At 35.9% G+C, this 23,984-nt stretch overlaps 1 protein-coding gene across 20 annotated transcripts in view; it reads left to right on the top strand.

The window, feature by feature from the left end:
- The window catches only part of NRXN3 (neurexin 3), a 2,041,643-nt gene that overhangs the window by 43,127 nt on the left and 1,974,532 nt on the right, over window positions 1–23,984 (top strand). The gene's annotated exons all lie outside the window — the stretch shown is intronic.

The raw sequence follows: 23,984 nt of genomic DNA, 5'->3' as shown, positions 1-23,984 counted from the left end.
TATATTACAGTGCTTCCACCTCATTTAATGAAACAGATTTTTTTCCCTTATTAATAGATTCCCTTTTCAATGATGTCTCTAGTAAAGTGTTAAAATGTATTGTCACAGTTAAAGTCACCTAAGAAATACCAGGATTGATGACATTATTAGGAAATCTCACTTACAGACATCTACAGTTTTCATGACTACACATTTAGACTTCACATTGCATATTGGCACATTACATATTTGTTTGTTTATTTCTTTAGGCAAGGCAGATCCTTGCCCAGGATCACACAGCTAGTAAGTCAGAGGAAATTTAAATCTAGTCCTGCCAACTACTCCATGTATGATATTAAGCACCGAATAGGATAGCTTCAAATAGCAAGATACATATCAGGATTAAGGACCTATAATAGTATACAGTATTCACAGGTGTTAAAGTGATCATGTATTTGGCTCCTTAAAAGGAAGACCTCAAACATGTAGGGACCATAGAATGCACAGAGCCAAGGATATGGCTTATATATGCATGTGGGCAAATGCAGAGATGGGGATCTTAATACTGAAAATCTTTCAAAAATATGATGTGAAATGTTGCTAAGCCACATGCATGCTCTGCTATTCTGGTTTAAGGTCCATTTGTGGCCATATGTAGTACTTTTTTTTCCCCTGTGCAAAAAGTTAATAGGTGCCCAGAACTATGCCAATCAGATGATCACATCTGTCAAGTCTTGCCATAGCTCTTTTCCAATGCTGGAATTGCTCTTTTGACATCCATGCCAGGACCAAGTTAATATCCAATCTCACGGCTTGAATCATGGATAGAGAGTGACAGCCTTGGTGTGGTGAAGTGAGAAAAGCATAGTGGGTTTGGCGTTAGTGGATCTGAGTTTAAGTCTTGGATTTGCCACTTGCACTTTGTGCAAATTGCTTATTTTTTTTTCAGCCTTAGTTTGCTCACCTGTAAGATAGAAGTATTAATCCTTGCCCATTTGATAGGGATTTTGCCTTACAAAATCTGACTACAACTGATCTTTCCAGCTTTATTGGACATCATTCTCTCTCCTGAACTTTGCAGCATAAACAAACTTCTCTATTTTTTGTTGTTGAGTCATTTTAGTCAGGTCCGACTCTTGATAATCCTTTTTGGAATTTTCTTGATAAAGAAGTTTGCCATTTTCTTCTCAGCTCATTTTACAGATAAGGAAATTGAGGCAAACGGGGTTAAGTGACTTGCCCAGGGTCACAAAATTAGGAACTGTTTGAGGTCAGATTTGAATTCAGAAGATGATTCTTCCTGATTCCAGCTTGGCCACTCTAGTACACCACCTAGCTGAACTGACTCTACCTTATTACTATACAATGAGTGGGAGTGGATGCTGAGAAAATGAGCTAGAGACTATGTGTGTGTGTATATATGTGTGTGTGTGTGTGTGTGTGTGTGTGTGTGTGTGTGTGTGTGTGTGTGTGTAGCAATAATGTGAATCTGTGCATACATTGTTCTTGGAGGTATTGAGGTCCCAGATACTGCTTGACTGGACATTGGCCTCAAGTTTCATGCTTTGGAGACTGCCAAATGTAAAGATTTGCTTGCTCTCCCTCATATGTGGTATACAAAACATGCCCTTTGTTTTAGCCTAAAGCTATACATTTGAAGAAGATATGAATTCTCTCTTTCTCTTTCTCTCATTTATTATATGCTTGGCACTTAGTAAATATGTTTTTCATTCATTTCATACTGCCTAAAAACCTTGGAAATCCAACTATTCCTCCCATTAAAGACATTAAAATGTTTCTTGACCCCACATCTGACCACACCTTTGAAGGGTAGTCATAAAAAAAAGATAAAACATTATGCTTTGTGAATGAAAGGAAGTGAGTTAAAGAAGCCAATAGAGGGTTGAGTAAAGGGAAGCAGTTTATTAATTTTCTCAGGTCACCATGTGTTTACCTTTGGGATCACAGAAAAGCTTGGAGCTTGTTTACTTATAATACATGCGTTTATTCAATCTGCACTTTCTACAGTTTCCTCATGCATCCCCAGTGAATAAAAAAAACTCTTGAGATTTTTCCCAACACAATGGCTTATAGGCAAGTGGCACTATAAACCACTTTTCTTTTCTTTGGTTTTGGTTTTCCTGAGGGTCAATATTTTGCTCACTTTTGGATATCACATTTTAAAGTGGGAACTTGAGAAACATAAAAAAAGGGAGAGCAGGATGACCGTGTTTGGGGAAAATGTCACAAGAAGAAGTGAAAAAAAAACAAGAGAACAAGGACTATTTAAAGAGAGAGCTGCTGGAAGATGGGGAGAGGCAAAGGATTTTTTGAAACTATCTTTCAATTTTTGAAGGGCTCTTGTGTGGAGGAAGCAATAGACTTGTTTGTATTATTGTGGAGGACAGAAATAGTACCATTATGTGAACAGACTAGAAAAGTAGATTTCAGCTCAATTGTTAGGAAGACACAGGTTCAGATATCTTTTTGTAAATCATTTAACCTTTAGGCAAGTTATTTAATCTCTGTGCCTCAGTTTTCACATCAGTAAAATGAGAGAGTTGAGCTCAATGACCATTAAGGTCCTTATCTAAATATAATCCAGTGAAATAAAATTGTCTAAAAATATAATGGACTGCTTCATCAAGATGTCATTACCAAAAATATTTAAGCAGGAGATGAATAAGCAAGTAAATATGATGTTATATAGGAGATTGTTACCTTTAAAGGGAAACTGAACTTATTTCCTTTTATATAGTGATGAGCCTGAGAATTTCTCTCTCCTCTTCCCCTTCCTTTCTCTTTCCCATCCTCTCTCTCTTTCTCCCTCTCCTCTCTCTCCCTTCCCTCATCTTTCTATATATACATAATATACATATATTCTCACACACAAATATATATACACACACTAAATATATGTACATATGTGTATATATATATATATATATCTCCATGTATAGTAGCATTCTCAGTCCATGTCTATCTCTATCATAGTGAAAAACAACTGAACAATAATCTGTCTATCTATCAATATATCTTCCTGGTTTTCTCCCCTAAAACCTTACTGAATGTTTCTTATGGTTTCTTATATCTCCTATGAAGGAAAGAAGGAAAGATTTTATCATTCTTATTCACCTTGTGGTGAGAGGAATGACAGTATAGAGAGTCTAAGGACCATTTTATTTAAAATCAAAAGGACCCATAAAAAACTTGCTCATATATCTTCACTCTATCCTTGGAACCATTGTTTGACCCTATTCTAGTAGTATGTAGCTAGTTCTCAATTAGTGAAATTAAGAACATTATGAAGTGGTTTCATCATTTGAATTCTCACTTCATATTTCAATTGGACTAGACCCAAAACCATATTTTACATAATTATAACTTAAAAATCAGAGATATCAAATATGAAACACTTTGTCAAGGGAAGCAGATTAAAATGTAAGTGGGAAATATTTAACAAAATACATAAAATACAATAGAACATAGATAATGCTAATATTTAGTTTTCTACATCATCAAGCAGCTAGAAAGAGCCTGATGTATGGTTTAGTGGCCCTCATTTTGATTCATGTTTGATACCACTATTTGAATAGAAGTTAGAATGGGTAGCTAGGTTATACAGTGGGCTTGGAATCAGAAAGACTCATTTTCATGAGTTCAAATCCGGACCCAGCTACTAGCGGTGTGACCCTGGGCAAGTCACTTAATCCTGTTTGTCTCAGTTTCCTCAACTGTAAAAGTGAGCTGAAGAGGGAAATGGCAAACCACTCTAGTATCTTTGCTAAGACAGTCCCAAAATAGGATCATGAAGAGATTGAAACAAGTGAACAACAATAAACAAAAATTTGTTTCAGAGGGGAAATGGAGAGAAGAGGCTGAGTTGTGAAGAAGGAAAAAAAAATTAGGCTGTTAGCAAAGTCACTTATTTAAGAGTGTTATGTATGTGTGATGTTATGTATGGAGAATAGCAAGTTGGGTCAATTTGATCAGAGTCTAGAATACATGAAAGGCAGTAATGTTAAATAAATCTGGGAAGGCAGATGCTCCCCATTATGAAGGATATTAAATACTCCAAACACATGTGTTTATAGTTTTTCCCTAGAGTCCTTAGGGAGCCACAGTGGATTCTTGAGCAGAGGAGAACCATGGTCAGATACATTTTTGAAGAATATTCTTTTGCACTCATACTCCTAGCTGTGTGACCCTGGGCAAGTCACTTAATCCCAATTGCCTCACAGAAAAAAAAAAAAAGGGATATTGTTTTGGCACTGGGGATGATGAGTCAGAAAGGAGACACATTAGATGGAGAAATTCCATTTAGGAGGCCACTATAATAGTATGCTGTGCCCTCATTTTCCTCTCACACTGCTGTTCTTCTAGTACAGGCCTTCAACACCTTGGATTATTAGCATACTGGTGGGTCTGCCTATTTCAAGTCTCCTTCCTTCCAATCTACACTCCAGGCTGCCAAAGTTATTTTCCTAAAGTACACATCAAACAATATCACTTTCCCTACTAAATAAACTCTAGTGGTTCATTATTGCCTCCAGGATACAAAATAAAACCCTCTTTTGGATGTTAAAAACCCTTCACAACCTAATCTAGCCCACTACTGTCTTTTCACTCCCCCTTACAGTATACATAGGTCCAATACATCTTATTCCTTACCTTATACTTTTTTGTCTAGTGATACTGGTTTCCTGGACATTCTATGAACAAGATACCCCACCTCTTAGCTCTGAAAATTTTCTCTGATTGTCTGTCATTACTTGGAATCCTTTCCCTCCTCATCCAGCTACACTCAACTAAAATCCACTGTTTTAGAAAAATCCTTTCCCAGTCTTTCTTAATGTTTATTGGCTTCCCTCTCTTAATTATTTACTATTTATCTTGGTTGTATATATTTGTTTGTTATTTCCCCCATTAGGTTGTGAACTTCTTGAGCACAGGTACAATCTTTTGACTCATTTTTTTAATCACTATCTTTTAACACAGTCCTTGGCACATCACAGACACTTAATAAATGATTATTGAGTGATTGACTAGTAGAATCTTTAATATCCCTTTCTACTCCATTAATGACTAATTTTGTGGTTTGGGATAGAATTGCAAGTGTACGTTAGACTTAAAAATAGTTTGTTATTGTTGTTTTTTCTTTTTCTATTACCTACATTTCATGTATATTTCTTCCTCTTTAAGAGAGTTATTTCTCATATCATTTTTTAAAGGAAAAAGAAGAAATTCAACAAAACCAATTGATATTTTTAAAAAAGTACTATTAGACTCAGTGTTCCATATTTCTGGACCCTCTACCTCTGCAAAGAAGTGAGGAGAATGTGGCGTCTGTCTCCTGATGGCCAAACTTGTTTATAATTTGTGACATTTATTTTAGATTATATTTGTTTTTATTATTATTATTTTGCAATTGTATTGTCATTTGATATATTACTTTCCGGGTCCTGCTTATATAACTTTGCATCAATTCATCTAAGCCTTTCTATGATTCTCTATATTCATCATGTTTATAATTTCTATTAGCACAGTAATTATACTGCATCCTCATACCACAGTTTGTTCAGCCATTCCCCAATTGGTTGGCATATTGGAGTTTGTAGAGCATTTGAAGACCACATCCGTGGCCCTGAGTCATTGACAGTCTAACTTTGGATGAGTGTTCTCACTTAAGAAGGTTGTGTGGGTATATGTGATGAGGGCATCAGTCCCAGTTTTTATCTAGCCTATTTGAGAGTGCCTAGAAGATGAGAAAATTTTCCTGAGAAGAGTAGGTGGTATGAAACAAAGGGGAAAACCTAATGTTAAAGACAGAGGAGATAGAAGGTAGGTAAAGGAGAAAAGAGATAGAAAAGTGATGTGTGTGTGTAAACTAGATTTTGGACTAAAAGAAGCAATAGAGGGCCTGCAGACATCTTAGTAACAATTGAAGCTCGTGAAGGTAGGACAATATTTTTGCAGTAGTATTGTTGTGTGGTATTGTGGTGAATTGGTGAGGGACACAGGTATGCTGCTTTATAACATTTTGACAAAAGCCTCTGATTTTTTATAATGGATAATGGACTGCTTCCTCCCTGTCTTGCAGTTACCCTGTGGAACCCAAGGATATTTTGTTACTTGAGACAATAAAGTTTTTTGGGGATTGGTTAAAAAAAAAGGAGATTTCCCCTATTTTGGGAGGGGAACTGAGCAATTGGCGTTAAGTGACTTGCCCAGAGTCACACAGCTAATAAGTGTTTGAAACCAATTCTGGTCCTCCTGATCCAGGCAGAATGTCATTCTACCCATTGTACCAGTGGAGGTCCTCTTCTAAAGGAGAAAGAACTCTCAGTCATGGATGCCTAGGTGCTGCAAATTTTTACTTCTTTCCCTCCTTTAAAGTTTTCATTTGATTTTTACTGGGAAATTTCTCCTAAATTCCTTCATTTCCGAAAATTCAGGTTTAAGATGGAAGAGTGCCTATATTTGTTTTTCATAGGCTGCCATGGATAATTCCCAGCTTATTTCCCTGCTCCTTTTTGGAACTACATTCGAGGTTAATTGTCTTTAGAATTCAATGAGAACAATAGATCATCTCGTCTAGCCCCTAACCAAATCATGAATATTTTATATCACATTTACATTAAGGATATGATACACTAGAAAATACCTATCCCACCACCCTTGTTTTTATAGACAAGGAATCAGAGGTAAGAGGACTTGCCCAATGTCACATGGTTAAGAACCAGAACAAGGGGCAGAACAGAGTCCAGTATGCCCCAACACTGCCGATTTTATAATTACAGTGGCTCTAACGTGACTGGAGGACAGAGTTGCTGCAGAGCAGTCCCACAGCTGCTTGGGCTCACTGTGGCTTTAGCCAAAGCAGAAAGCTCTGTTGATTGCTAGTTCACAAAGCAATGGCTTCCCCACTAGTTTCCGTGTGTTTATAAGTGGGGTTTGAAGTAAACCCAGATCAATAGAGATTCTCTTTAAGGGTTTGCAGAATGTGCCAAGTTTTGCTTACCCTGTATTTTTTGCCTAGTTTTTTTGTTTGTTTGTTTGTTTTTCAAGATGTCTAGGAAGGCAAGTACTAGAAAAAGAAAATCAACAATCTGTCAGATTATTTTCTTGGTACCACTGTGCAAGGAACTCAGTTTTCTTATCTATAAAATGAGAGAGATTGGATTAGTTTATCTCTAAGGCCATGAAATCATAAGCTATCAAAAATCATCTCCTCTGACTCCCATACAAATCATGAATAATTTATATTCCATCTACAATAAGACATACATACTACTGGAGATGCTGAAGTCCCTGTCCCCTGCTAAGGTAGCCCATATTGCTTCTCCTGATCGAATGGGTGGATGAAAATAATTTGTTCCAATGATCCTGAATGTGTCTGAAGTTGTGGAGTATATAGAGTCTGGTCAGATATCAAGGATGTCAAGACCATCCACTGTGTTTGGGGCCATTGATCTTCATCTTGACTTTTGTCCTGCTATTGGACTTTGATGACTGGAAGAGAGGGTGAAGTTGATGACTTAGTACAACTCTCAATTTGTATAAGAGTAAGAAGCCTTTATATTCTTTAAAATTATTGAGAACTTTAGAGAGCTTTTGTTTTTATGCTTAATATCTACTGATATTTGTCAGAAATTAAAACTTTAAAAATTTATTACAGACTTTTTCAGTTTTCTTTTCAGCCTCACCCAGAGGTTGCAAATGAGGAGGTCATTGCCATGTGTAAGACCATGCTTTGACCTTAAATCGTTCCCTTTTTGCCCAGTCAAGTGAAACTCACATTTAAATCTGCCTTGGAATTTACTAGTTATGTGACTCTAAACAAGTGACTGAACTTATCTAAAACTAAGTAATTGTATCTTTTTATTTTTAAAAGATACTTTCAAAAATTAATTCATCAATAAGTAATAATAATAATAAATCTATCACATGAATAAAATTTTCATGAAAAAATAACTATTGTTGAAACCAAAAAAATTAATGAGGAAAGTGTCATCATTTTATATATTTTTGCAAATCTATGTCTGCCTTAACAGAAGATACTGGGTTCTTGTATCTGCTTTGGCATTCAATCTGTTGCAATATTATACTGTTTGAAGTATAATCTTTAGTGATTTAAAATTACTCTAAAACTTTTGTGACACTGTATATGAAGAAAAACTCATGCAGTTGGAAAATCAGAGTATTTTAATTGGCAAATAGCATGCTGGTATTATTATGAATATAATTTTATGAAAGTGTCCAAGGATTTCTGAGGAATATGAGGATCACATCTTAAGAATGATTGCCTTAGATCATCTAGTCCAATCCTTTTATGACACATGAGGCAACCAAGGTCCAAAGGGTTTAAGTGACTTGCCAAAGGTCATCCAGATAGTAAATAGCATAACTTGATTATAAATCAAGTTGCTTGAATCCAAATACAATATTCATTAAACTGTACCCATTTATTGCTCTTAACCATTGGTACTAATTTTGTCTTTTACGAACAAGTAGAATATTATAATCACTTTTATACTCAACAGACAGTGATCATGTATTACTGAATTCTCCTGGTCCCAGTTATATAATAACAACAATTAGATGTCCATCGATACCTATAGATTCATATATACATACATGCACAAGTGTATACACACACATATAGTTTTACATACATATATCAACCATTTGACCTTCACAATAATCAAAGGCAGGGAGCCCTGCAGCTAAGGGTGTTTTTTTGTTTTTTTTTTTAAATAAACAGACACAGGTACCTAGGTTTAGATAGTTTAGTGACTTGTTTAGAGTTATATAACTAGTAAGTGTCCAAGGCATTCAAATGTGAGTTTTACTTGCCTGAGCAGTAGGGGAAGGATATAATATAGTCTTGCAATGGCAATGACTTCCTCATTTGCAACCTCTGGGTGAGGTTGGAAAGGAAGCTGTAGAAGTATGCTAGCTGTAGAAGTCTGTAAATACTCTTTTTTTATTAGGGGACCTCCTCTATGGCTGTAAGTCCTGTTGGTAGTCTCCCTACCCCTTTTATGATATTCAGTGCATGAAATGGCCCAGGACCTACCCCCAAAGTTGACCCTGATGGGATGTAGGGAATTAACTCCTTTTTCTTGTCTTTTGCTTTTAGCTGGGTTGTTTCATTGAGCTCTATGCCCTTTTCTTTATATTCCCCATAGGTTATGGATCTCTTCTCTTTCTAAAGGTTGAAAAGGTTAGAAATAATCCCAAAGAAGTGCTAGACCACTTCACATAGCTTGTGGCCAATTGTTAGTTTTTCAGTGTGAGCATTTCCATGTCAGAAATTGGTAAATGTTACAAATCAAGGCTGGGTTTATTGTTTTGTAAATCGTCTTAATCGAAGTGATGTAGGAATGTTAATAATGCAATTTAAACTTAAAAGCTTACCCAGCATACTTTTTTTCCCCCCTTTGGAGAGCTGATTGTTAAACATTTATCAGCTCAAATAGAAAATGAAAACTTCCATTTGTAGTTTACTAAGTATTTCCTCAAAGCAATCCTTTGATGTAACTACTACAAGTGTAATTATTCTCTCACAGAAGAAGAAAAGAGATTCAAAGAGCTTAGAGTAGTTTGTCATATACCAAAAGAGGGGCAGAGTTCGTCTTACAAATGATCTGGCTCCAAAGCCAAGTCTAGTATCCCTTCCATTACAGCCTATTCTTGGTAAAACACTTTATTAATAATATTGTTATTCAATTGTTTCAGATTCTTCATGATCCCGTTTTGGGATTTTCTTTGCAAAGACACTGGATTAGTCTGTCATTTTTTTTTCTCTCCCTCATTTTATAAATGAGGAAACTGAGGCAAACAGGATTAAATGACTTGCCTAGGATCACATAGTTAGCAAATGTCTGAGGGCAAATTTGAACTAAGGACATGAGACTTCCAGACTGCAGTCCCAGCCCTTTATCCATTGCACCACCTAGTTACCCCTACTTATGGTAGAGTGGGAAACACAAGCAATAAACCATGCTTCATTACTACCCTTCTTACACCTTGCCAGGTCACTCTTACTACAGGTGGGTGATATTGTATATCTTGCAATCTTAAAGTGCCAGCACCACATGAAGCCTCATTTGATAAGCCTGACTCCAAAGCTCATTGAATCTGTCTGTAACAATATTTAATTAAAGTGCAGAAACTTTGAAGAGATGGCAAGTCAAGGCTTAATTCAATAACAAAGTGCCACTATTCTACCATCTGCCTCCTTCTTTATGGTAATTGCTTCCTGGTATTTGTTTATTTTAATTAGGAGAGCTTTTTGATAAAGGGAGAGGTTAGCTGGGTCAAGAAGAATGAAGAAGGAGAAGGAAGAGTAGGAAAGGGAATGAGTTTGAGAAAGAAATATTCAGGAGAGGAATGATAGGCTTTGGGTTTACCAAGTGCTTTCCTCACAATAGTTAGATAATATGAGGAGTTCCTGTTTTTCAGTGAACCTATGAACTCAACAATATGACCATTCTATTTCTCATCAACATCATCCATGCCTTTTTATCCTATGTAATTTTTGCCTATGATCTTCCATCAACTTTTCCCAGACTCCATCCTGCATGCTGGAGTTTTTCTTCTAGATCTTCTTACATTTCCAGGACACCTATAGAGCACTCAGGCTTCCCTATGTCTCACATCACTCCATACCCATATTTTTCTCATATTCCTTGAGTAAAGGTCTTCATTGAAAATATTCTGCTATTCACTATTTGTCCTTCCCTGCTGCTCCTTTGGATACCTGAAATTTTGATTCTTCAAAAGATTCTCTTCTTCCCATATTCATGACCATATAACACCATTGGAAGAACATTAGTGTTGAAAAGATGTGTCTATGTAAGAAGCATTTTGCAATAATCCAAAGTTCTACTTTCCCAGATATACCTCTGCTCTCTTCTTTTATTCAGTTCTGGCTTCAACTTCATGTTCATCTGGAGGTCCTGTCCTAAATATACATGCTATGATAATAACTTAATAGATTGTTCACTGAATTGCATGTTGTAGTTCACACAGAAGATACTGTGCTAGATCTGGAGTCAGGAAAATGAATTCAGACCTAACTTTAGACATTTTTTAAACAAATCATTGCCTCAATTTTCTCATCTTTAAAATGGAGATGATAATACCTACCAGCGTGTTGTATAGATAAAATGAGATATTTATAAAACTATTTGCAAACTTTAACGCTCTATGTAAGTGATAGCTATTATGTTTTATCCATTTACTCTTTCCTATATCATGAATATCTTCTTCTGGAAGACGTTGGCAGGCATATCAAGAACTGAATAACATCACAAGAAAAAAAATTAACAGTATGTTAACAAGCAGGAAACAATCAGTTATTGTTATGGGCACTACATCAGAATCAGAAGGTTATATACTGGCCAGTAAGTGACTAGAGCACATTTCAAAATCAGTATTGAAATAAAAAAAAAAAAAAACCTAAAGACAGAAAATACTTAGAACATATAGTTGCAAATGCTTTATCATTTTCCATCCAAATGAACCATTGATGCTAAAAAATGGAAAATGGGAAAATGAAAAGATTGTTTGGTTATCATTTCCTGTAAAATGTTGACCAGTATAAAAATTTTGGTCTATAGAAGAAAAAAAATGGAAATCATAGAGTGATTTGTCATGCCTGGTATCACATAGTAAGTCATATCTGAGACTTGAACCCAGGAATCCTTGTCCATGTTCACTATTTACCCCCCCCCCCCCCATAATACTATTCTACCTTCACTTGGATTCATTGTCAGCATGTCACAGTGTTTTGCTTTTTCTGCAAAAGATAGAAGCAGGAGAGTGATTATTTTTATTTGTCTAATCACTGGGTTGGAGTGTATAGCAGAGGCGAAGCCATGATAATAGCTGCCTTCATTTCTGGGAGGAACACTCTATGGGACTATTTAGGGCTCAGATATGAATTCTTATGATCTAAATTGCTGTGGTTTCTCCTTTTCCTAACATTGACTCAGTTTCAAACTAAAGAGCCTTTATTGATTTCCACACCTTCCCTCATAATTAATGACCCTCCCTCTTGTAATATCCCCTCCCCAACTTAGACTTTGAATAACCTTTTATCTTTCTTAAGCACTCATCTTATATTAATTTTAAAGTTATTTGCTTTTGTCTAGATCATTTTCTCAACTATTCCTCATTGACATGGATTATGTTCTGTTCAGAGTTCAAACTAATAAAGATTTCCCAATTGAGGATTCTTTGAAGGAGGTTTGTCTTATCCATATTGAAAAAATAAAGTGCCTGAAAAAAATGCTACCCAGATATGTTCTGGATCATTCATTCATGCAACAAACATTTTAAAGTGCCTATTACGTGCTAAGTGAGAAATATTTTAACTTTGTGGATAAGACTAGCCTCCGAGTAAGACATTCCTGTGTGCCAAATTTCCCTGTGGGAGTTCCACTAATGATGTCACTGACCCCCAATCTCCACAATGTGCCAGGCACTGTGCTGGATGGCAAGTTAAATTATTTCATCTTCCCTCTTCCTTCTCCCTCTCTTTCTCTCCTTTACCGAACTTGGACAGGCTGTGCAGAGGGACATTAAGGTGATCCCAAAATTGAATAGAAAGGGGAAATTGAAACTCAATAGCATTTGAAAAATTGTGCAGTATTTTCAGTGTTCCCAAACTGCTTGCTAAAAGCAATAGCCAATTTCTTATTCTTACATTCTTCCAGAGATGCTTCACAATTGTGAGTCATAAACCAATACCATGCCTTCAGGAGAAATAAAAGTTACAAGTAATCTAAAGGGTATGTCTGTAATACTACTTGGTGAAGTGATTATGTTACCTGTGATAGTATACTTAGAAAGTAGCATAATGGATATCTTTAAGCATGGATATGATAGATAAGGAGCTGGCATTGGAGCTGGTAAGCTTTGGGTTCAAGTCCTAACACATAAGGGGCTTGTATGAGTCTGGGGAAATCATCTTTTAATGCTACTGCCCACTAACCTACAGTCCCAGAGAAAGTGCCTGAGTGTACTAATAAAAAGTGGAAATAATTATTCCTTGTCCTGAAGTTTCCTATACCAATGAAATTATAGGTCAAATCCCTATTTGATGAAAAAAAGGAGGAAAGCTGATCATATAATGTAAATGAGAGTCAGGAGGTAGATAGTCTGAGAGATCGACTTGGTTTTTCTGAATTTTTTTTTCTTTTCCTCTTTTTAGAAAAAGTTCTTTGTTAAAAAGAAATGCTTTGGGGAGGCAGGAAGAGGAGACATGTAGGGGAAAATGTAGGTGATATAAAAACAAAAGCTATCAATAAAACAGACATAAAAAGAGACAGAAATGGACTCATGCAGGATGAGGAGTGGAAGCATGGAGACCCATGGTTAGAGAGATTATTCACACTGATAAAAGCACAAGTAGATGATTTGTGTGCATTTCATATCTCTATATTAGAATCTAAATAGAAAAATCTTCTTTACTCTGATATCCTATTTGCACTGCATATGGAAATCATTTAGAAAGTGTTTGTTCCATTTAAAAGTTAGCTTGTATAACCTTTAGGCACTTTTCCTTTCCTTCTCTTTTCTTTTTCCCTCTCTGCCCCCTTCCTTCCTTCCTTTTCCTTCCTTCTCCTTCCTTCTCCTTCCTCCCTCCCTCCCTCCCTCCCTCCCTCCCTTCCTTCCTTCCTTCCTTCCTTCCTTCCTTCCTTCCTTCCTTCCTTCCTTCCTTCCTTCCTTCCTTCCTTCCTTCCTTCCTTCCTTCCTTCCTTCCTTCCTTCCTTCCTTCCTTCCTTCCTTTTTCTTCCTTTTTCTTCCTTCTTTCCTTCTCCTTCCTTCCTTTTTCTTCCTTTTCCTTCCTTCCCCTTCCTTCCTTCCTTCCATCCTTCCTTCCTTCCTTCCTTTTTCTTCCTTCTTTCCTTCTCCTTCCTTCCTTTTTCTTCCTTTTCCTTCCTTCCCCTTCCTTCCTTCCTTCCATCCTTCCTTCCTTCCTCCTTCCTTCCTTCCTTCCTTCCTTCCTTCCTTCCTTCCTTCCTTCCTTCCTTCCTTCCTTCCTTCCTTCCTTCCTTCCTTCCTTCCTTCCTTCCTTCCTTCCTTCCTTCCTTCCTTTCTCTTTCTTTCCTTCCTTTTTCTCTCTCTCCCTTTTTCCTTCTCTCTCTTTCTCTCTTTCTCTCTGTTTCTGTTTCTCCTCTACCTTCTTTTTCTTCTCTTCCTCCTTCTGCTTCTCTTTCTTCTTCAAAACCCACTTAACTATTTTTCTAGAAACAGATGGTTCCTATTACTGGAGCACCCTACACATAAGGTGGGAGGCAGATAAAGGGAATTTTGAACAAGGAAGTAGATTTAAGAATTTGACATTTCTGAAGAATTACTGTAGATAGTAGTGGTTGGAAGATAGAGCTAACCCAAACAACAAGCTTACAGTCTGAATCAGAAGAAATATCAAAGGTTAACCAATTCAATGCTTTTTCTTTGGCATGAATTTCCGTTACAAGTTCATGTACATGTGATCCTTCTATTCTTCATTTGAAGATGTTCAGGGATAGGGAACTCATTATCATATAAAATATAATCATATAATATTTAATATTATTATACTCATTATCATATAACACAACCCAATGCATTTTTGAATACTTCTAATTGCCAGGAAGTTTTCTTTTACTTAAAGCTGGAAATTTCTGTTGTTCAACTTCTATCCCTTTGGTTCTAGTTGTGTTGTCTAGGACCAAGCAGAACAGTTCTAAAAAAAACTTTCCCATGTCTGAGCACTTCAGATATTTGAAGACAGATATTCTGTCTCTCTTCTTTGCCCCCAAGTCATTTCTTCAGTGTAAATGCCCTCAATTCTTTCAATTAATTATTATCATATAAGATCTCAAGTTTTCCCTCTGAATACACTTCATACTCACAGACCAAAGATTTGGACAACCCCTTAGAGATAATTTAAGCCAATCTTTCCATTTTTTCAGATGTATAAACTGAGTCCCAGAGAAATAATATAACTTCCATCTCCTTCATTTCTCATTTCCAGTGAATTTTCAAGTTCCATTAATTATGTTTCCACAAATCTGTTGCATCTAATCCCTTCTTTCTATTTCCATTGCCACTATGTTAGTAGAGGCTCTCATTACCAGTTCCTCAGTCTGCCTAGCCTCTGCCTAGAATTTATATTCTTGGGATCCTTCCTTTCAAAAACCCTTGTCCTAAATTTGGGAGCCTTCTATAATTCTTCTAGATGTATGTGTTCTCTCTCTTTCTCAGTCACTACCTACTTGAATTTATTTTTCTATGTTCATACACTAGTCCCTTCCTCATAAGAATATAAACTCCTTGAGGACAAAGATTGCCCTGTTTTTTTTTTTTTTTATTTTTTTAGGAAACGTAAAGGAATAAATATTTTTATAGTGTTTACTACATTCCAGGCACTGAGCTAAGCATTTCATAAATATTTTTTTTTCATTTTACCCTCACAGCAACCCTGCAAGATAGATGTTGTTATTGTTATTATTACCATTTTATAGTCGAGGTAACTGAGGTTAAGTAACTTTTGCAGGACATATATCCTTTAACTCATAAATGTCTGATGTAAGAATTGAACCCAGGTCTTTCTAATTCCAGAATGCCTTATCTTCTATACTACCTAGCTGCCCTAGTATGTATGTCCCAGCTGCCCTATATTCTTAGCATTTAAGCACAATGACTTGTATACAGAAGGTACTTAATGAATGCCTTGTAAAATTAAAATGAATTACCAAGTTCAATGTTCTAACATGGTTGTCCAAGCTTCCCTGTATTCCTAGCACCTAAGCATAATGACTTGTATACAGAAAGTACTTAATGAATGCCTTGTAAAATTAAAATGAATTACCAAGTTCAATGCTTGGCAGTATAGTCTGTGTTTAATAAATGTCTTTTTTTTTTTTTTTTTTTTCATTAATTCCCACCAGCAGTAGCTTCAGATAATAAAAACTCTGCCTGAAGATTGATAATCATGTCAGGTTTAAGGATAATGTTAGTAATTTTCTGCTGAGATGACCAATTTAAAAAAATACCCAAAGAAGCAAATTTGATTGAAAAAATTAGGGACCGTAGCTTAAAAACTTTTAATTGGATTCCTTTGAAATGCCTTTTTCCTGTGTCTGTCTCTTCCTCCATTTTTCAATTCTTGGAAGAGTGGATTGAGATTTTTAAAGCAAAAGTTAGTCATTACTTACATTGCAAGGCGGCTATTTCAAAAAACTTTCAGCTCTTGGATTGCCTGGAGGTGTGAGACTGCTGTGGGGCAAGTAGCTTAATGATAACATCTGGCATTTCATTCATTTATTTTGCCCCAGCCCCTACTTTCTATATTTCCATTAATTCTACCAGAATCTTTTTAGTCATGTAGGATTTTACTCTTCTGTCTCTCTCCACATCTAGTCACCCAGTTCTTTGCAATCTCTTTGGCATCCAGTTCTTCCTGTCTACCCCCAATCCCACACACCTGCAGCTTTTCCTGTTTAGATTCTGGATAACCTCCTGATTTTTGATGATCCTGTTTCATCCTCCACTGTGCTGTCGAGAAATCATTCTAATTTGCTGGCATTATGATGACACACCTTTATTTAAGTGCAGTCACTCTTGGTAAGCAGTTGCTCCATTGATTATCAGATAAAGTTGAAAATCTGGACTCTGGCGTCTGATACTCTGCCTTTTGGTTCCACATTATATGTCTGATCTTGTCTCATACTACTCCTTTGTAGGCATTCTATATTTCAATCAAATGGTATTATTTTCTATCCCATCTTCTTCTCTTGCTCTGTCTTCCATGCCTTTGCACACTGTTCTCTCTACTTGGTATAGCTTTCTCTCTTTCTCCATCTCAGTCTGTCAATAGAATGTGATGTAAGCTCTCAGCCACTGCTTCAGTTCTGACTTTTTATTCCCAATGGCTGGCACATGGGCATTCATTAAGTGCTTGTAGATTGATATTTGATGTCCTTTCCTTCCTTCAAAGTCCAATTCAGATGCTACCTCCCAACACCCTCCACCCTATGGAACTCATTATTTTCCTCCCTAAATCTAACCTTCCTCCAAAGTTGTATGTCACTGTTAAGGAACTATCATCTTTCTAGTCACTGAAGTTTTATAAATTCAGTCATCCTCAATTCTACATGCTCTTTCTCCTTCCCTTCTTTCCTTCTATAGCTAATAAATTACCAACTCTTATCTGGCTTACTTTCACATTCAATCCTTTCTTTTCACTTGGAAGGCCACCTCCTCAGTTAGGGCTCTTGCTGCTTCTTGCCTAGACTATTACAATAATAGCCTTTTAGTTGGACCCTCAGCTTCCTGTCACAACCTTCTTTAATCTCTTTCACATAGCTGCTAAAATATTTCTCTCAATGTACAAGTCTGATCATATTGCCCTCCATTCAGAAACTTCCAATAATAGTTCCTCCAGGTTAAAAAATAAACTTCTTGGCTTGCAATTGAAAATCATTGACAGTGTGATTTTTACCTATCTTTGTAGTCTTTTTTGCACATTCTCCTTCACTTATTCTGTGTTTATGCCATACTAACCTATTTGCTTTTCTGTTTACCCATCTGTGTGTCTTTGGCCTCCTTCCTCATTTTTACTTTTTAGAATCCTAGTTTAATTTAAATCTCAGTTCATATACAACCTCATAGAGAAATTGTTTCTTGTTGTCTCTGATTATTCATGCTTTTTGTACTCTTGCATATATTTCATCTTTTCTTTTGAAGGTAAGCTTCTTGAGGCCAGGAACTATTTTTCAAATATTGTCTTTTTATTCCCAGTAATTAGAATGACTACTTTTACTGGATTGTAGAGGGACTACTTATAGTATGTACTTAATACTTTGGCTTAAATTTGATTACAGAGAACTGTGGTAGGTTCCAGAGAATATACATAGACAAATGCAATATTACTCTCATCTTTTGGAGCTTAAAGATTAATAGGTCTTTGTTTTTCATAATTTTATATATGCCTTCTCAGTGGGGGTCAAAAAGGAAAGAATCTAGAACACAAAGTTTTAAAAATGAACGTATAACTGAAAAAATAAAACATACAATACACACATATATAATATTTATATGTGTGTGTATATATATGTATATATATATAAGATTAGTAAGCCTTGATTTAAAAAAAAAAGTTATTTTTGCTTCTGAGGACTTTGATTTGCATTATTTTATTTAATTCTTAAAACATTTGTGTGTGTTTACCAATATTATCCCCATTTTATAGACAAGGAAACTTTAGAACAAAGAGTACTACCTTGAATAAGTAACATAGTTATGGCAGAACTGGGATTAGAACATAGTTCCTCTGTCTCTTAGTCCAATACTGTTTCAACTATGTCATGCTCTGTCCCCTAACTCAAAATATGAGTCTTGAGGGCCTTTTCTCACAAAATCTTCTTTAACTCAAATGGAATGAGGATGGGTTGCTCATGACTTACCACTGGTTGTGTATGTTGCTTCCTAGTTGGAAGCTGTGCATATCTTTGAAGGTATTAAGCCATGATAATATTCTTTATTTTGAGTGGTAAGAAGAGAGAATTCAGGTCTTCTTGGACCTTATGGGATCTTATGAACTTTTTTTAAAAATAATTTAATTTTTATTTTATTTTATAACTTTTTTTTTTGAAGTACATATGCATGGGTAATTTTTTTACAACATTATCCCTTGCACTTACTTCTATTCAGATTTTTTCCCTTCCTCCCCCAACCCCCTCCCCCAGATGGCAGGCAGTCTTATATATGTTAAATATATAACAGTATATTCTAGATACAATATATGTATGTAGAACCGAATTTTTTGTTGCACAGGAAGAATTGGATTCAGAAGGTAAAAATAACAGTTTACACTCATTTCCCAGTGTTCCTTTTCTGGATGTAGCTGATTCTGTCCATCATTAATCAATTGGAATTGGATTAGCTCTTCTCTATGTTGAAGATATCCACTTCCATCAGCATACATCCTCACACAGTATCATTGTTGAAGTGTATAATGATCTTCTGGTTCTGCTCGTTTCACTTAGCATCAGTTGATGTAAGTCTCTCCAAGCCTCTCTGTATTTCTCCTGTTGGTCATTTCTTATAGAACAATAATATTCCATAACATTCATATACCATAATTTACCCAGCCATTCTCCAATTGATGGACATCCATTCATCTTCCAGCTGCTAGCCACTATGAAAAGGGCTGCCACAAACATTTTGGCACCTACAGGTCCCTTTCCCTTCTTTAGTATTTCCTTGGGATATAAGCCCAGTAGTAGTATGGCTGGGTCAAAGGGTATGCACATTTTGATAACTTTTTGGGCATAATTCCAGATTACTTCTTATGAACTTCTGAGATGTATCCCCAAGGCACTGCTTTGACTCTTAACATTTTCCTCCAATAGACTAGGAGTTATTCCTCACATATCCATGTTTCAACTTCACTCAACTTTTCTTTTGTCACAACATAGCATTTTCACTCTTTTTGTTGTTTGCTTTCATTTTATTTTCTTTCTCTTTTTTTCTGTTTGATCTGATTTTTCTTGTACAGCAAAATAATTGTATAACTATGCATGCACATATTGGATTTAACATATTTCTACCATGTTTAATATATATTGGACTACTTGCTATCTAGGAGAGAGGAAGGGGGGGAATTGGAACACAAGGTTTTGCAAGAGTTAATGTTGAAAAATTATCCATGCATATGTTTTGAAAATAAAAAAGCTTTAATTAAAAAACAAAAGAAACCTTTTCTTTTGAATTTGAGATTGATTGGTTGTTGCCCTTTGTTTTCTTTAAAAACAAAAAATGATCAAAAAAAAAAAAAGACCAAAATGACATCACAGGCTTTAGCTACCTTCATGACTTTTGGAACAAATTGTTCTCATATACCCACTCCACCAAGGAAAGTTTTCATGTGCTTGAGGTAGACAGCCCCCAATTCACAAATAATTTTGGGGCTAGTCAGTTACCCTCAACTTGGTTTAGCTCATCTGTTGAGTGGTTTACTGGGCTATGGCCACTGTGTATGCTACAGCTTCTTTTAGCCACAGGTGAGAGTTAGGTGAATCAGCTGTATGCCAAAGATGGATGAGCAGCCCTATAAAAGGCTCAGTAACCTCATATTACTCTTCCCTGAATACAACCTACACCCCTGAATCTGAAATATAATAAGTAATCTAAGAATTACCCACTTGGGGATACATGAAAGATAATTTATACAATCCTTGGATTTTAGCAGAGGATAGGTATTTTAAAGATCTTTCAGTCCAACACTCATTTTAAAGATTAAAAAATGGGACCCATAGAGATAGTGATTTGACTGAGATTTTACAGAGTAAAGAGCACAATTGAGATTTGAATCCAGGTTCTCTGATTGTAAGAGCAGAATTCTTTCTTCTTCATCACAATGTGGAAAATATGTTTATTAGTAGGAGAGTCAGACAACCAGGATTCAAATTCCACTTTTGTCCTTTACCAGGTAGGCGACCCTATTTACCTAACAGGGTTATTTTGAGGAATGGAGTTTGTCAATTGTGAATTAGTTTTACCGTCATTGCAGAGTCTGTATCTTATTGATGTAGGTAAACTTTCTACCTATGGGCAGCAGGTGGTACAGTGGATAGAGTACCAGACTTGGAGTCAGGGAGATTTATCTTTTGGACTTCAAATCCAACCTTGGATACTTCCTAACTATATGACTCTGGGCAAATATTTATCCCTATTTGTTTCAGTTTCTTCATCTATAAAATGAGGTGAAGAAAATGGCAAACCACTCCAGTATCTTTGCCAAGAAAACTCCAAATTGGGCCATAAAAGAGTCAGACATGACTGAAAAAAGACTGAATAACAACAAAATCCTCTACAGTTAACTCCTCTATCCATTGGTTCAGTGATTCTCTCAGGGTTGGGGAGGTATTGCAAGATCAAAACTTTTTTCATAATATTCATAAAATGTTGGGATGGTGAGGTGGTATAATGGATAGAGTATTGGTCCTGAAGTCAGAAAGATATGAGTTCAAAACCAGTCTTAGACACTTAACTTGCTATGTGACCCTGGGCAAGTAACTTAAGTTAGGATTAACCCTAATTCCCTCCAAAAATTTTCTAAAATGTTTTAATTTCTAATTTGAGAGAAATATATATATATATGTATATATATATAAAATGATAAAACAAAAATTCTTTTTCTGTAAAATGTTTTAAAATGTAAAGCAATCCTAAGACCAAAAAGTCTGAGAATTGCTACATCTCTTTTTTAGTAGATGGTTCTGCATAAATTTCTGTTATTGATTATAAACAGTAATAATCACTTGTAGTCAGCCTTTTGGTGTTGAGACTTTCCAAGGTTACCTAAGTTAGTTTTAAAATAGTAGACATGTAAGCCCTTGGAAGTACTCAGATATATATATGTGTGTGTGTGTGTGTGTGTGTGTGTGTGTGTGTGTGTGTGTGTGTGTATGTGTGTGTGTGTGTGTGTATATATATATATATATATGTATGTATATGTATATTTTTAAAGCCTATAGGACCTGCCATTGATTGGGCTTTCCCTATTATAGCCTTGGAGAAACCTAGAACTTATGGTTTGGAATAGGATGCTAAAAGACCAAAATCAATGAGAGATCTTATTATCCCTCCATCCTCTTTTCCTTCCTACCTATAGCCTACCATAGCATACTGTGAAGATCCTTCTAGGTGATAGCAATTTTCCAGTGAGAGCAAAAGTGGGAGTTCTCCACAAACTCAAGCAAAGTGAAATGTACTATATACAAAGTAATAGCAATATTCTGGGATGAAAAGCTGTAAATGACTTTGCTTTTCTCAGCAGTACAATGATCCACAACTTTTCTGAAGGACTTATGATGAAAGATCCTATCCATACCCAGAGAAAGAATTGTGTCTAAATACAAATTGAATTATTCTCTCTCTCTCTCTCTCTCTCTCTCTCTCTCTCTCTCTCTCTCTCTCTCTCTCTCTCTCTCTCTCTCTCTCTCTCTCTCTCTTCTCTCTCTCTCTCTCTCTCTCTCTCTCTCTCTCTCTCTCTCTCTCTCTCTCTACCTTAAATTTATTTTTCTTGAGGGTTTTTTTTTTTTTAATTAGGATGGAAGATCTATGTTTTCTTTAACAACATAACTTATGGAAATGTTTTGCATAAGTTTGTATGTAATTTCCTAATGAGGATTGGGGGGTGGAAATAAGGTGAAAAATCTGGAACTTAAAAACATTTTTTTAATATAGCTTTTTATTTTCAAAATAGTTTTCAGCATTCACCTTGTAAAACCTTGTGTTCAAATTTTTTCTCCCTCCCTTCTCCTCACCCCCTCCCCTAGACAGCAAATAATTCAATATATGTTAAACTTGTTTAATTCTTCTATATATATTTCCACATTTTTCATGCTGCACAAGAAAAATCAGATCAAAAAGGAAAAAAATGATAAAGAAAAAAAGCGAAGCAAACAACAAAAGAAGGTGAAAATACTAGGTTGTGATCCACATTCAGTCTCCACAGTGATCTTTCTGGATGTAGATGGCTCTCTCCATTATAAGTCTATTGGAAATGGCCTAAATCATCTCATTGTTGAAAAGCGCCATGGCCATCAGGAACTAAAAAGTTTTAAAAAAACAAATGTAAAAAAAAAAAAGTTTTAAATGTAACTGGGGAAAATATTAAATAAATAAATAAGGGCAGAGAGGCAGAGTAGTTAGTGTAATATAGTTGGAATTATGTGGATTCAATTCCTGTCTCAGATATTTAATGAAGTATGTGACCTTGTGCAGATCCCTTAACTTCTCATTTATTTATTTGCTGAGGCAATTGGGGTTAAATGACTTGTCCAGGGTCACACAGCTAGGAAGTGTTGAGTGTCTAAGGCCAAATTTGAAGTGAGAGTCCCCCTGACTCAAGGGCTAGTGCTCTATCCATTGTGCCATCTAGCTGCTTCCCACTTAACTTTTCTCAGTTTTAATTTTCAATATTAATAAAATAAGGACATTTTGATTAGAGGGTCTCTAAAATACTTTCCAGATCTAAATCTGTGATCCTCTGACAGCCTAAGATTTGGGATCTAAAGATTACTTCATGCTGCTTCTTAGATTACATTCAAGGAGGCTTTGTTAGAACCAGGTGCCTCTATTAAAGTAAATGAATTAAAAAGCCTTTGGTTACTTGTAGAAATTGATAAAGATAATACATTGGGAAACAGAATTTTCTTCTTACTCCATCCTGGAATGGATAAATTAAACCATTTTTAATCATCATGGGTGCTGTCCCATTGAGACAAAGACTAACCTTCAAGTTAATCAGTTAAAGACATAATACTTCCAGGTATATACAAACGAAATTAAAAGATTCTAAAATTCAGGCAGTTTCATTTTGCTGTTAAAAATGAGGAAGAATTAAGCTCTTAGTCAAGTCCTTTTTCTGTCACTGTTTCAGTTAGCTATTTTGGACTCTGAAATGACTCGTGGAGGTAGAGACATGGAGGCTTCATGGGAAATGAGTCATTCAAAAAAAAAAAAGTAGATTGGAAAAAGGTCATAATTAAGAGGGGTGGGCAGGTTGTGGTGGTGGTACTTGCCTGTAATCCTTGCTACCATGGAGCCTGAGACTGGTGGATTTCTTGAGATAGGAAATTCTGAGCTGCAGTGGGCTAAATCAATATGATTTTTGCACAGTTCCATAATAATAGGGCTGCCCCTAGGAATTTGGGGCTATGTGAGTTTGGGTTTCCTCTATTGTTTAAGTGTATATTATGATTCTTGAAGTATCTCCCTCACAAAGATGTTGTCAGGAAAGCCTCTGAAAGTTTCAAAGTACTGTGTAAATGTTAGTACATTCTATGAATCTCTGGTGTCATCCACTATGTGCTCAGAAAAGATGAACTCATGTTAACTGTCTAAGCAGAAGAGTATCTCAAAATCTGAGAATTTGTTGTGTGTGTGTGTGTGTGTGTGTGTGTGTGTGTGTGTGTGTGTGTGTGTGTAAGGGG

Source organism: Sminthopsis crassicaudata, chromosome 2 (assembly GCF_048593235.1).
Source record: "Sminthopsis crassicaudata isolate SCR6 chromosome 2, ASM4859323v1, whole genome shotgun sequence".
NCBI classification, from domain to species: domain Eukaryota; kingdom Metazoa; phylum Chordata; class Mammalia; order Dasyuromorphia; family Dasyuridae; genus Sminthopsis; species Sminthopsis crassicaudata.
Note: the sequence above shows the minus strand (reverse complement) of the source record. Positions and strands in the feature narration are given on the sequence as shown.